Source organism: Lygodium microphyllum, chromosome 23 (assembly GCF_053477565.2).
Source record: "Lygodium microphyllum isolate KBCC chromosome 23, Lygodium_microphyllum_v1.1.10, whole genome shotgun sequence".
Lineage (NCBI taxonomy): Eukaryota > Viridiplantae > Streptophyta > Polypodiopsida > Schizaeales > Lygodiaceae > Lygodium > Lygodium microphyllum.
This window is the reverse complement of record NC_141157.1, coordinates 35,372,203-35,387,105: the sequence shown is the minus strand read 5'-3', so window position 1 is coordinate 35,387,105 and position 14,903 is coordinate 35,372,203. Positions and strand designations below refer to the sequence as shown.

Genomic DNA, 14,903 nt, shown 5'->3' with positions numbered 1-14,903 from the left:
ATCCCTTGTGAGTGGACTTCATATATACGGAATTAGATATTTGTCATTCATATTTGTTTGAAATATTTCTTCTGTAATTACTTAGGCTATTGAAATCTCTGAGTTAGCTCAATCAATTTCTATTGTTGTACTTTGCCTTTCAAATGAATGAATATAGATAAAGAGTATAGGTATGAAACAACCCGATTTGTACGTGGATATTGCAACTCCGAGAATCATCAATAGAAGCATGCAACAATATATAACTCAAAATCATAGTCAAATCTGCACATGAAACATACACTAGCCAGTACAATGTTAAAGGGTTAGATAAATAAATAATAAAACTTTCCCCCAGACAAAATAATTGTCATATGCTCATATCACAATTTTGATCAACTAGTCTATCGTAATACTCCCACTGCTTAGGTGTTTAGAGCAGTATAGTTCCCCACTTGATAACCATTCTTGCATATAGAACTGTCCATCTCGCTAACTTAAGTATCCCAAACTCCAGCACTGAAAGGAATACCCTAACCGTGCGTGCAAGCTAACTACCTAACTATGTGAAGAATGAAACTAGAGTGCACTAAAACCTAAAAAAGAAACATGAACTCAAAAAGTTTTTTTTTTAAGGTTAATTATTATTTATTTGTTCTTTTCTTATATTATAAATGCAAAACAAAGTAGAAACCTAAAAAACTAAGAAAACAAAAGATCTAAACTAAAATTTTCAAACTCCCTAAGATCTTCTAGTGCAAATAATAACCCTAATCCGAAATCAGCATCACTATCTAAGTCAAACCTATCAACTAAACTATTAGCTAACAGGATGCTCAGGAATAACCTCTAGTATAGGCACATCAGAGGTCACAGATCCGCTATCAGGTGCATCGCTAAGAACCTCCATCACATCATGGAGCAGAGCCGAAGCTTCATCATCATAGTAGGGCATAGGGGCCACTGGTAAAACATCTAAAGAATGCCCCTCGGTCGCATCCATATACCAACAGATATAATCCCAACATGGACATGGAACTCTAGTCTGCAAATCATAGTAGGATGGAGTAAGGTGGTAGACAATGGAGCGATATCTCGCAAAATCTGCCTGCTCTCTACCTACCCTAGATTGACCAGCGCCACGCTTAGGAGAAAAAACACTAGTATAATCATGACGCTGGTAGGTATAACCAATCATATCCTGCATGGTAGTGGTACCATAGCGTCGTAAGTATGTGCGACACTGCCAACACAAGAGCTGAGCATGCACAAATAAATGCTGCTGACAAGACCTACAACCAAAGGGTGGATGGTACTATAAACAAAAAATAATCACAAAAGAAGAACCACAACAGGCCTCTCCCCTCTGTGCATATAAAAACCTGTCATGCATCTGAAAACGTGGAATATCGTAAGGCCCAGCATGAATAGGATCAAAACTATCAGCAACAAGACGAGGGTAAAGTGCATATAAAAACCTATCATGCATCTGAAAACGTGGAATATCGTAAGGCCCAGCATGAATAGGATCAAAACTGTTAGCATCAAGACGAGGGTAAAGTGCATCCATCCACAAAAAAGCCATACATGCATCCCATTTAAAATACCCCCAAGAAAGAAAAGAAATCCAAAGATAGATTAGTCAAGATATTATTTTAACTACTAACCTAACTATACCTAACTATCCTAAGTCACAAAATGTTTAAGGCGCAGGCCATTGACCCTAAATATCTCATTTTCAGCATTAACATCCTGCACATCAAGAGAACCATTATCATAAACCTAAACAACCTTAAAAGGTCCTAACCAACGAATTTTAAGCTTCCCAGGAAACTTGTAATAACGACTATCATAAAGTAAAACTAAATCATCTTCCTTAAACTCCCGTACTTTAATATTCTGGTCATGCCATGCTTTACGATGTTTTTGCATTGCTTCCAGACTTTGTAGAGCTAATAATCTCTCTTCATCCAACTTTACCAATTGTAAAACCCGTTGTTTCAAAGATTCAACCTCACCTAGTTGTAATGATAGAGCTACTCACAAAGTGGGCAACTCTTGCTCAATAGGGAATATAGCATTGGTTCCATAAACTAAATTGAAGGGTGTATTTTGCAATGTCACCTTATAAGTAGTTCTATAGGCCCATAACGCTTCATATAAACGTTCATCCCAATCTCGCCTGTGAGAAGCAACCGTTTTAGTTAAAATTCCACAAATAATGTGATTGGTTACTTCAACCTAACCGTTAGCTTTGGGATAATAAGGCATTGATTTGTGATGCTTAATTTTGTAGATTTCCATTAGCTCGCTGATAAGACCATTCAAGAAATGGGAACCTCGGTCACTTACTAATTCTAGTGGGCAACCAAAACGTGTAATGATATTCTCATACATAAACTTAGCCACGTCAATGGCTTTATCTGTCTTCAGCGCTTTCGCTTCCACCCACTTCGTAATATAGTCATTACAGACCAAAATATAACGATTTGATCGATATCTCGTAGGCGGATCAATTGGGCCCACAAAATCAATTCCCCACTTCTCAAAAGGTGCTAAGGCTAATATGGTTGTCAAAGGCATTGCAAAACTCTTAGAAGGACGACCAGTCTTTTGACATACATCACATTTTCGGCAATAATAATAAGCATCTTTAAATAAAGTAGGCCACCAATAACCAGCTAATAGAACTTTCCTTGCAGTCAATTCACCGGCAAAATGACCACCACATGGCTCATCATGCAATGCCTTAAGAACCACTGGTACTTCATCTTCCCTTACACATCGTCGATAAAATACCCTCGCGTGGAAAAAATTTATAAAGGTAACCCCCTAATAATCCATAAGAATGTGCTTGCATTAATATCTGACGTTTCCGACGCTTATCAGCACCAGGTGGATATCGAGCAATACTCAAAAAATTTGCAATATCAGCATACCATGGAACTTGTGTCTCCACAGTAAAAAGTGATACATCCGACAAATCATCTTCCACTCCTTCCTCCTTGTCTGATGTTAATAGTCGTGAGAGATGATCTGCTAAGACATGAGCTCTACCAAGACGAGTAACTATTTGAAAATCAAATATAACCCAACATCTAAACGTTTAGTGATTTCAGCCTTCACTAACTCTGCATATACAGGGTTTGTCCGTCATTGACGTTGACATACGAGTTTCGTGCCTGGCTCTAGATCAATATAATGCTGGCATAATTTAGCTTTAATACCCTTAAGGTCCTTATATGACCAAGCAAAAGCATCAACATGCGCTCGTAAGACTTCTTCAAATCTTTCACGATGTGGCGATTCCAATTGGTCTCCTAAATTTAAATATTTTCCTTTTGCCATTTTAAGTTTAACTACTTCAAATTCAGGCTCTTCAATAAATAGAGAAGCTATTCTTTGTGGCTTAATTATAGGCACATCTTCGGATATCTGCATCGATACATTTTCAAGCAGACTATGCCTAGTACTTGATTCTGGTGCTTCTTCCCTCACATTCACAGAATGCACTAAGGGTAAAGCCCTATAAGGAATAATAGCAAGATTATCTTGAGTAGCACCATCCGCTTCTATTCTGTAGACATTTGCTATCTCAGAAAAGGAGTTTTCAGTATATCCCTTCCAATATTTATCCAAATAGCCATTATTGGCATTTAAGTCTTTATGAGATTTCATGATAAATGAGGTTTTTACAGAGTCAATTACGCTAGGTATCTGCTCTAAATTACATGGATATTGAGCATGTAACCTATAGCAATATCGACGTAAGATTTTGTTATTCTTTTCTAAACATTCTTGATCATCTACACTCCAAGACCATTGATTATCTTTAAGCTTGAGAATTAACGAATGTAGATTCTCATCCTCCTCGCCTTGAATTCGACAGCCCAAATAATGTATGACTTGTTTCAGTTCCATAAAATTCCTAGGTGTTGCAGGTTCAAACCATCTAAGTTGTGGCTCCTGGCCAGCCCCATAGATAGTAAAATCCATTACTCTTTCTTTTGGATGAGGCAACACCACCTCTTGCATATTTTGCAATTTGACCTTGGTGGGTTCAGAATGGACTCATTGATAACCAACTAGTGGCTCCTTAGAATAGCGATACATCTTCTGTGTAATTCCATTGGAAAGCTTAAAAGGGTTTTTCTCTTGAGTCTTTGGCTCAAAAGTACCCTTAGATTTATATTTTTCCAAAAACCTATTAGTTTTTTCATATTCTTCCCAATAATACATATCCATAGGTAAAGCTTGTTCCATCTGTAACTCCCCGCCACTGAATTTAGACTTCTATTCTTCTAAATAAAATTCTAAAGGCAAGATTTCATCTAGATATCACCTTTCTCTATAGTGAAACTCTGCCTTTTCCTTTTGCAACTCAGTAATCTTCTTCATTGCTTCATTTACAGCAATCAAACGCTGCCTCATGCTCTACTTCCAATGCCTCGTTCAATTCTCTAAGAATCCTAACGTAATTACCATGGTGTTCACGAGAAGTCTGTGAAAACCTATTAAAAGCCGAAGATAAATCATCCTCATCCTCACGAGATAGTGGTCTTTGTAAGGGTTTGCACCCATGCCTACTTCTCCTTTCTCTTTCCTTTCTTTCTTGTTGGTAATAATAAATCCTTTTAGCTCTATATGGCAGTCATCCAAATCCAAAGGGTAAAGCATTTTCCCCATAAGGAAGAGCTGCTAAAATCCTACTCTCAGGCATACTATTATTATTATTAGTAACATAATCTTCGTCCATACTTTCTGAAGAGGTTATTGAGATGTCAGCCACATCAGATGTCATTAACTAAGGCATCTCTTCCTCCTCTAATTCATCCATAGAAACCTCTTCTGACCTGCTGTATGCAAAAAATGCATTTTCTTGATTATTCTCTTCTTGATCCGTGGATAACTGAAAATGTGTTTCAAGTGAATCATCAAAGTATTTTGCTTCCTCTACAGAAAGCATTAAGCAGTCTAGGGTTGTATCTTCGGATGTAGACAACCAGTGGAGTAATATCACTATCCGAATCATTGTCAGATGAAAACGTTACAGCATATTCACCAATACCCATCTGTTCTACCTTGTGAGGCTGATGTACTATGTTGACCTCTACTTTCTCTGCTCCTGCTGGGTGTGGTGTTTTAAATAACTAGGCATAAGGCCCTTCATGATCAGTCCTCTCCATTTCCGAATCATAAAACTCACTGTTGGATCCCTCATCCATTTCACTAATTGCCTCATCTCCCAACTCTTTCAAAAACCCTTTTAAAATAACTTGTATTTTAACCCTATCATTTCTAGGACCAATCACAATTGAACCTTTATACCAGTCTTAAATGCATCTTGCTTGGTATAACTAGGGTCTTCCCAACAACACAGAATATGATGAAATGTTTGTCTATGAACGAACAATCAAATAGTTCACATGAAATTCTAATCCAGCTACTACAGATTTCACATTTCGCAGTAACCCCAAAGGAGTTACTTTTCTCTGATCAGCCACCCGTAAAACAATATGAGTAGGTTCTAGATCCTTCAACCCTAATTCTTGCATTGCATGTTTTGTCATCAAATTAACTATTGAGCCACCATCCAACTGCCGTTCATGTAGCAAGTGGCCATTAATAGTAGTATCGATGACTGGAGCTCCTGGATCCACAAACAAATCTACTATTTTTACATCCTTAGTTGTTTTTCTTTTAGAAGAAATTTCACTTACTTTGGAAGCATTAATCTCAATCATCTTCCTTCGACGCCGAACTAATTTACGATAAAGTTGCTTCCGACAAACAGGCGCTATTTCTAGTAATTGCTGAAGGTTAATGGTCAATGATATTTCTTCTAATGCAGCCCAAAGATCATAGGTCTTATTTCCTACTTCCGATTGCTCTTTACTTCCTTCCTTAGGAGGAATCAATCTTTCAGGAAAAGGAGCTACTCCCACTTGAATCTTAGGATTTGCTAAGGGCACAGGTAATAATGGGTGGTCAGAGGAATGCTGTGGAGAATCTGATTCAGGTAGTTCTACATTAGGATCTATGTCCTTAGATTTATCCTTCACTGCTCCGTTTAATTGTGGACTCTCTTCCTCTAAACCTTGCTCCTTTTGTTGTTGCTTTTGTGCCCTAGTAATGACACCAATCATAGGGTCAGCCTTAAAGGTCACTTTACGAGGTATAAATCTTGAGCTAACTCCAGTATCTTTCCTTATTGTTTCTACTTCAACTAAATTTGCAGCAGATGTTGAAGGTTCATTAAAGGCTTGTTTACCTTTGTCAGTAATTTTGTTATCCTCTCTCTTAGGGCAATTCTCCTCATAATGTCCTTCACCACTGCACTTCCTGCAAAGAGGAGTATAGTCTTGATTTTTACGTGCATTTGGACAATACGTAGCTATGTGACCTTCTTGTTGGCATCGATAACAAATTACTGGTCGTCTAGGTCGCTGTTGTCCACCCTGCCCCATTAGATTACGAAAATTCCCATTGTTTCTTCTAAAAGGAGAATTTCTCCCTCGATTGGTATCACTATTATAATTGTTTCGGGGTACTGGAGGTCTACCCTGGGTTGGCAATCCTCGTGGCCTAAAAGGTTGATTGGGTGGTCCAATCTCATAAGTTGTATTCTTACGATCCATATAATTATAATTCGTTTGCATTGAACAAGCTTGTTGTTGCTCTTGCCCTATCTTATGCCAGCAATTAGTATCCAAATGCCCTGTCTTAAGGCAAAAAGTATAGAATGGTGGATGATCAGGTATTAATCTTGAAGGTGTCCGGCACTCTGTAGCCACATGGCCATAACCATGACACTTACCACACCATATATTTGATTTAAGTGGGTTTGAAGTTGAGTTTCCCAACGATTGTTGTGCACTTGGACCTTGTGTTGTTACCGAATAAATTTCCTTCAAAGGTGCTTGTACTGCACTCATAATTTCCTCCTTCAATTTTCCTAGGGATTTCGCAATAATATTTGCTACTTTTGCTTCATCAAGAGGAGATTGAGGTTGCGGCATAGAAGGCATTCCTGTTTGCATCATATAGGCTGGAATTGAAGTGTACGGATTTAAAGGTACACTTGACACATTTGAACTTGCAGTTACCGAGGGATTTAAAGGAACAGTCACATAAGACACGTTCTTAGGTAACTTGCCTGAAGTGCTGGCAGGGTATTCCATCCGAGGTTCCTTGAAGAGATCTCTCCATCGTTGTTGAATAAGTTGCACTTCTTCCCACCATCTAGCATGCGTTTTAGCATCTGCTAGCGTAGCTGGTCGTTGTAAACTAATATGCTGATGAACTTCAGGATTAAGCCCATCAATAAACTTACGTTTTTGCGTGGGATCATCAAGAGCGGGATTCATCTTGCGAATGATTGTCTCCATATGCTCAATGTAATGTTCAATGCTTTCAATTGCTCCTTGAGATAAATAATCTAATTGAAGAGCTAATCTATCTTGAAAACCTTGTTGCCTAAATTTTTCGAGAAAAGCTCTTGATAAGGCAGCATAGGTTCCTTTATGTTGAGCATCCAGGTTCCCTTACCACCTCGCTGCCTCATCTTTTAATGTTGCAGGGAAGATATGAAGCTTTTGGTCGTCGTCTATTATCTCATTGGCGACACAAGTAACCTCAAATCGTTGTGAATGGGCATCGGGATCTTCATCCCATAGTCCCCCAAATTGCATAAAGTCAACTAATCTGACTGGGTTTCGACCCATTGTTTCCTTAAATAATGTTCCTAGTCCAAAATCTGAAGTAGAGTCAGACCACACGGGTTCCTTGGGTTCTCTGAATAAGGATCTTAATCCAAAGTCATATACTGCTCTTGATTGCTCTCTTTGATGGGGAATACGAAACAAAGAACGTAATCCCAAATCTGTCACTCAATCTATCCATAAGGGTTCTTTTGGTGCGTTAAATAAGTAGTTTAACCCAAAAGTAGATTCTAAATTCGAACTAAATGTAGATTCGTTACTCCCTATAGTGGCATTAGCTTCACTCTCCATGCTCTCACTTTGCGTACTCTTTACCTCAGTAGGACTATCAGTGCTTGAAACCACTCAAGCCACTGGTATGAAGCCGTTTCACTTTCCTTTGATGGTGTTTTATCAAATGAGATGTTAGGCTCTAAGGATTCTACGTTTGAGTTAGACACAACGTCTATCCCCAAGTTCAGTAATGCGTTGACCCTCTCAAGCCTTTCTAATAACCAAGCCTCCTGTCGCGCCGCTCATTCTCTAGCTCGCTGATCTCTAGCTTCGTTTTGCTGCCTCCGTCTCTCTTCTGAATTCATCCACGATTACTAAACTAGCTCTTACTGTCATACTCCAAAATTACGCTCGTTTTATTCGAAGCTATAAAATTAGGTTTTCGCTTATATGCGCGCTTAGAAGGTTCAAAATAGTTGGCAACTTTGGGTCTATTTCCCCATATGGCAACTTTTCTTCTTGCTCAGGGATTAAGCCTGAGATTTCAGCAACCTCTCTAACGTCTTTTGTGTCAAAAGTAATTTTTAGACCTCTGGATACACGTATCCAGGGCAGCACATCATCCCAGACCACTTTTCTAAAGGTTCGGTAAGAGCTGCGATAATACCAATCAAAGTGGTACGATACACTAATTGTATTTATCTCTACTGCGTCTATTAGCCCAAAGTGTGCTGCTAGTAGAACTATGGTTTGCGCACAATCGTTATAATCCCAACTCCAAGAGGATAATTGCTCTACATCCACATTTAATTTAGGGCCAAAATATTCGTCTCCCTCTACTAATTTTGTGTCTCTCGCCCAATCTAGTACTCTTCTTTGGCACTCTTGGGTCAAATTAGGAAAATAGTCATGTAGAAAAGATATTGTGTATTCACTCATAAATAACACCTAGGATTTAAATATCCTAGGAAAATTGATCACCCGTTCGAGCGCACTTGGCTCCCGGCAGACGCACAAAAAATGACTGGCCAAAGACCAGGCCACTTTTAACCAGGTCGGCAAGCCAACTCCTAAGAGTTGTTGCACTAAACAGGTGATTGTTACTACTAACTATGCTAATTTGGTTTAGCCTTCCATTATTTTTACGACGTTTATTTGTAATAGTCCAACTATAGATATCTAAACTCCAGTAAACATACTTAATCTCACACTTTATTTCTTTTAAACTTTTATAGCTAGGTCTTTATATTGGGCACTGAAACACTAAACCTAGGATAACTACAGTTTCCCTCCATCTTTCAGGAGCGGCTCCTCATAAATTTCTCCTGCCATACTAGTGGCGGTTTATCCAGGAAGTTTTGATGTTTAACTTTAAGAATTTTGTTTCAAGGTATAGATCCCTTCGATCTATTCGAATATCTCCATTTAAATTCCTTTTATATTTCTCTTCTCCAACAACTGATTAAAATTAATTCTTTTTATTTATTTAAGTGATAGCAAACATTCAAAACACATTTTCTAACGTACCGTAAACCCATAATTTTAATTCCTTATAGCATTTCCCCTCTTCGTATTGCAATTCGTCGTTGCTTTTTAGTGTTTAGATAATTAATTCGTTTTGCGAGAATAACGTCCTTTCTTTCTTCTTCTTTACTAAATACCAATCAGGATAAAAACAGATACTCTCTACACTCCAACGTAAACACATACATAGTTTATTTTAAATCCCCATATTTTCCTTTAATTTATCAGTTAGTCCTACTGGCCCTCCACTCATAATTCTTGCAATCATCAGATTTTTGTAAATATAAATAAAATATAGACATTTAATATAGACGCTGAGACTTCATCCCATGCCATCTAATCATTAAATTGTTAATTTTTATGTTGCTTTTAATTTAAACCAAATATTGTAGCTGCAACCTGACATTATTAATTATTTACAAAGTATTATTAAGCTTCTTATTCTCACCCTCCCATATTTCATAAATTTCCACACCATGGATAATCTCTATTTATTAAAACCAAAACACCATATCTTAATGCAAGCATTTCTTTAAGGAAAACATTATTAAATTGTTGTTTCTTTCCTTTTAATCCTTACAAAAATTCACTAACAACTCAAAAACTATCTTTTCAGCCTTTCACTAGGAATCAATAATTTTCATTGATAAATAACACATTTTATTTAAATGAAAACTATGATTTTTCTTTAAAAATAACCATTTTTGAGTTTTTAAATATATTAAATAAACTTTAAATATTATGAAAAATTTCAGTAAATTCCTCAAGACATAGAATTTATTAGAAAAATATGATAAGTCATATTGGATCAATCAAAAATTTTGTAAAAATTCATATATGTCAATTTTGAACCATTTTAGAGCATTTGTCACTATTTTTTATTTTTAGAAAATAATTTCAGGTGCACATATATATAGAAAATCATTCAGCACATAAAAAAAAGTTTCAAAGAATTTTCTAAAAATATTAAACTGAACATTTTCTCACATTATATCATTTATTTTAGATAAATGAATTAAAATGCTTACGTGTTAAACAGCGGGTCGTCGTCACGTCCTTGGAGACTGTGTCCTCTTGTAGTCCAGCCAATGTCTATCTTCTAGCCAGTCGTATCAAATGTGAGCTCATCATTTTGTTTTTCTTCCCCACAGTTTTCCCAGATGCTATTCCTTCTACCAGCCTGTAGTCTCATTTTGGGTGGGTACATTGAAGCTCTGATTTGATGTTGAGGAGGAAAGCATAGAGACAATCTTCAATGACAAGAATTGGCTTCAATTTTCTTCTCTCACTCTTGTTAATTTAATTTTTATCAATTTCTTGGCTGTGTAAGTGTTTTGCAAGCCTCCTTCTCTCTCTCTTCACCATGGCGCACAGCAAGAGGACGTTTCCTCTCTTTTCGTTCCTTGCAAACAAGATGACAATGATAATAGTTAGGAGGAACCACTTCGTGGCCAACTGGCGACTAGTTGTGTCCTCAATATGACGGATTGCTCCTGGTGAAACATGGCTACTGGCAGGATCAACCAATTTTGGTGAGGCTGGACGAATCTGGTAGCCATGGCATCACAATTTCGGTGCGGCCACTGTTGTGATTGCTATAACGTTCAGTAGATGGAGGCAGCCCATGCCCTCCATGGGCAAGCTCAACCCGAAGATAGTGATTGTCAAAATTATAACCATCACGACCTCTGATTATTCTTGTCTTCGCGTACCCGCATGTAAGAATGTGAATATCTATTGCGAAACTCTGAATCATCCAATTTGCGGACTGCATACTTCATGTCCTCATAATTTGTATAATCCACTATACCCATTGTGCCTCCTTCTGGCTCTCGAAACACTTGCGTAAAACACGCATCGCCTGCTTTCCTCATATGATCCTTCAGATCTTGCCAGGAAGCTGATGATGGCCATTTGGATACAATTACTCTGTAATCTGCGCGTCGAGGAACACCAAAGTGGCCACTGTTGTGAAGGTCAACTCCTTCCTCCACCAGGGGCATGTGCATCTCCTCTCTCTCTTCTCCCAGTGTTGTACTCCTACGCCATTACCCATGCTTGTGGTTCATGTAGACTGGCATAGCAGCCCCAACAGGCCGTAGTATGGAGTACTCTTCGACGGGGTTCACACTCTTTAATTGGTGACAAGGAACCTCCTGCATTTATCTATACTCGGTATAGATGGGGTGGCCATAACAGCCACTAGGCAAGGCAACAACCACAAGACACAGAGGTCGGAGAGTATTACGGCGATGGAGGTTACCACCACGGTGGGGAATGGAATTGAGCATTGAATCAATGAGATGCATAAATATGGTACATCTCAATGCTTGCAGATCAGTACTCTCTCTCTCCCTTCGCTGATAGCCTTCTTCCCCATCTTTTTCATCAATCGGCGCCTCCTCTCTCTCCTATAGACAATGGCCATTTTTTTTCTCTCCTTCTCTTGTGCACATGATGGCATCACTTCCCTCCTCTCGGCAGTTCGCATCCCCCCTTTCCTATGCATAACTACCACACCCATATTCACCACCTCGATCTTCTCCATGGCCTTGACCATAACCTAAACATTGCCCTAACAAGCAATGTAAAATCTATTAAAAATAATTGTCCAGTTTTAGTGAGTTCTCTCTAGTTCTTCTAGGTTCTCTTGCCCATATTCATATCCTTGGAAGCTAAGGGGATGGTCAGACATCTTATGAGTGGGAATCCACAATGATGGATCATCTTTGTGTAATGCTCTTGTACCTTTAGTGCCATCTCAATTTTCTATTGAGGGCTTTGACACAATTCTCCTTTGTTGTAACCTAGGCTCATCAAACTCAAAGGGAACTGCATAATCTTCCATGGATGACATGATTTCTAGTGGCTCTAAGGATGTGAATTGCATAAGCTCAAAGGACTTCATTTCCAAAGTCCCACAGTCTCTAATTCTTGGTCTCCATAGCCTATGCCTTGCAAATGCGATATAAGAGCTTTTCTTGTTTGTACACAAGCCAAAAGTTGAGTTTTGTACCGACATTTCCTGGCTGAACTGCAAGGACACAGCCTCCAAAGACAGCAACAACGAACACTGCATCTATAGTAAATTAAGATAAAAAGTTGGTAATAGGGTGTCACTTATATACAAATTTGCCAAAAAATTATTGCAATAGATGGCATGTTTTTAGGTGTTGTCATGAGCCAAAACAATTCATACTTATAGAGCCACTTGAGATCATGTCCTCCATGATATACTAAGAAATCACAAGAATATGAGGAGCCAAGGGAGCGTACTAGTAACATATCGCAAGGTTCACAACTAGTGGTAGAGATGGCACTATACATGAGTGTTGCATGAAATTGTTGAGTGCATTACGACATGCCCCTACTTAGAAGGTGTTTGACCATCCTCTTGACTACCAAGGATGTGAAGTGCAACAAGAAGATTGAGAAGAACCAATGAAGAGATGCCAAGAGCAAGGAGGAGAGGGGGCTATAAATTTTTAGTTCACAGTTTCAAAAGAAAAAAGCTTTGAAAAGGCTCTACACCCAAGCATAGTATAGACATTGATCAAGGCAAGGAAGAGGATGACCAAGAAATAGAAAGAGCAGAAGATGAAGATGCTCTTTGGGAAGCCTTTTAGCTTCAAAAACACAGGCTCCAAAGTGAGCATTTGACCATAAAGCTTGAGAAGTCCAGAAACTTCAGCAAGTAGGGTGGTATGCTATCTTGGAGTCTTATGACATTGCAAGGTCAACACTTTATTATGCATGGAGCTACCAAAAATCTGATGTACTCCATTGCCCTTATCATTGGTAACATAGGCTCTATCACTAACCGTGTCATAACCATTATAACTTTCCCAAAATTTCCAACATCAATGCCCCTATAAGTATTGTGCTCATTCCAACCAATGGGACCTTTAACCCTCCTTCAACAAGTTTCTCAGGAACTTCATTAACTGCCAAGACCATGCCTTCATCACCACCTATAACTACCTTTGCCTTTTGGTTAAGTTTTTGGAGCAAGTGCTAACATAATATGAATATGGGATATCAACATTATTTTTTAACATTAATATAAGTATAGATAGGATAGCTATGATTTGACTACACCTATACACTACACTCTTCCCATCCTATTGCTTGGCACTACTAGAGGACATGGTGGACAATCGGTTTTTGTAACCATTCATTCTACTTGGAGCCTCCATTAAGAAATTTGAAGTGATGATAGACTATATGTTTAGCAAAGGATGGCTCCATTGCACCGTGTAGCTACTCCATAAAGGATAAAGTCATCGCTAGAAAAAGGAAAAAACAAGAAAAGAGAAAAAATAAATAAATAGAAGAGAGCAAATTCTCCAACTTAGATTGGCCCATTGCACAATCATTGCACCTAGGGGCCCTCAAGTTAGATATGTGTGTGGTGGTCTTGATTGGCTAGCTCCACTCCAAATGCCTTAGCCCTTTCCCCACATCATAACCTTAAGGCACATCAATGGAAGGACATCACAAGCATGCTTGGATAACCTATCATCCTAAGACTTGCATTGCATAATAAAACCTTGTACTAACTAGGTGCTTGAGTGTGGGACAACACACCAAGCTTCTTGATCCATATCCTAGTTACACTTGCTTGTTGACGACTTGCACTTCATATAGTAAAGTAGACACACCCCCAAGGATAGCACGTTCATTTCTGGTTTGCTAAAGATGGAAGGAACACCCCGCAACATCAATAGCCACCTATCCTCTGCAACAACCATGCATCAATGGAACCATCCTAGGCCTCCTTGAGTTATCACAAAATCTATAATGACAACTTCACGGCACTATCAAGAAAGATGACCACTCCTCTAGAAGGACCATATCTCCAAGTCCATCTCTCTCATGAAGTTTTACACTACTTCATGCCATGGGATTGTCACTCATTTAGGAAGGAGTAATGTTAACCCCATTTTGGAGCAAAGCAGGAGAACACTAGAAGCATAACAATGTGAAAAATAAATTTTGCAAATATAAGGGTAAAAATTTTATCCAATGAAAATACTTGTTATTTTTTCAAAGATATTGTATTTAGTCTCATTATACCAAGAGTCAGGCTTACTCTTGTATAGGTTATAATAGTTTTAGTTTGGAGTAGAGTCAAAAGTAAGTCTCTAAATGCAAATATGTAGCGTCAGGACTAGTTAATAGCCCGTGGAATGAATAGGATACCCACCTTTTGGGGGGAAAACTTAAAATTTTGGTCCATGTATAAAAAGTTAAAATTTGAATAGAGAGCTCATTCATGTGCGTGCAAACTTTGGGACTCTTTATTCTTACTCTTTTCATGCTTGTGTGAGAGTGAAGGAGAGAGTGTGTGTGAGTACGAGAGTGAGGGACTTTTTAGAGAGAAGCCCTTGCCATTTTAGTTTCTCTTTATCCATCCCCTCAAAGGTGAGATTTAGAGTGTGCATGTGTGTGTGTGTGTGTGTGTGG

At 38.4% G+C, this 14,903-nt stretch overlaps 1 pseudogene; it reads right to left on the bottom strand.

Annotated features, from left to right (window-relative positions):
* Positions 1-11,116: 11,116 nt before the first annotated feature.
* Positions 11,117-11,440, bottom strand: LOC148016057 (serine/arginine-rich splicing factor SR34A pseudogene; annotated as a pseudogene).
* Between the last annotated feature and the right edge of the window lie 3,463 nt (positions 11,441-14,903).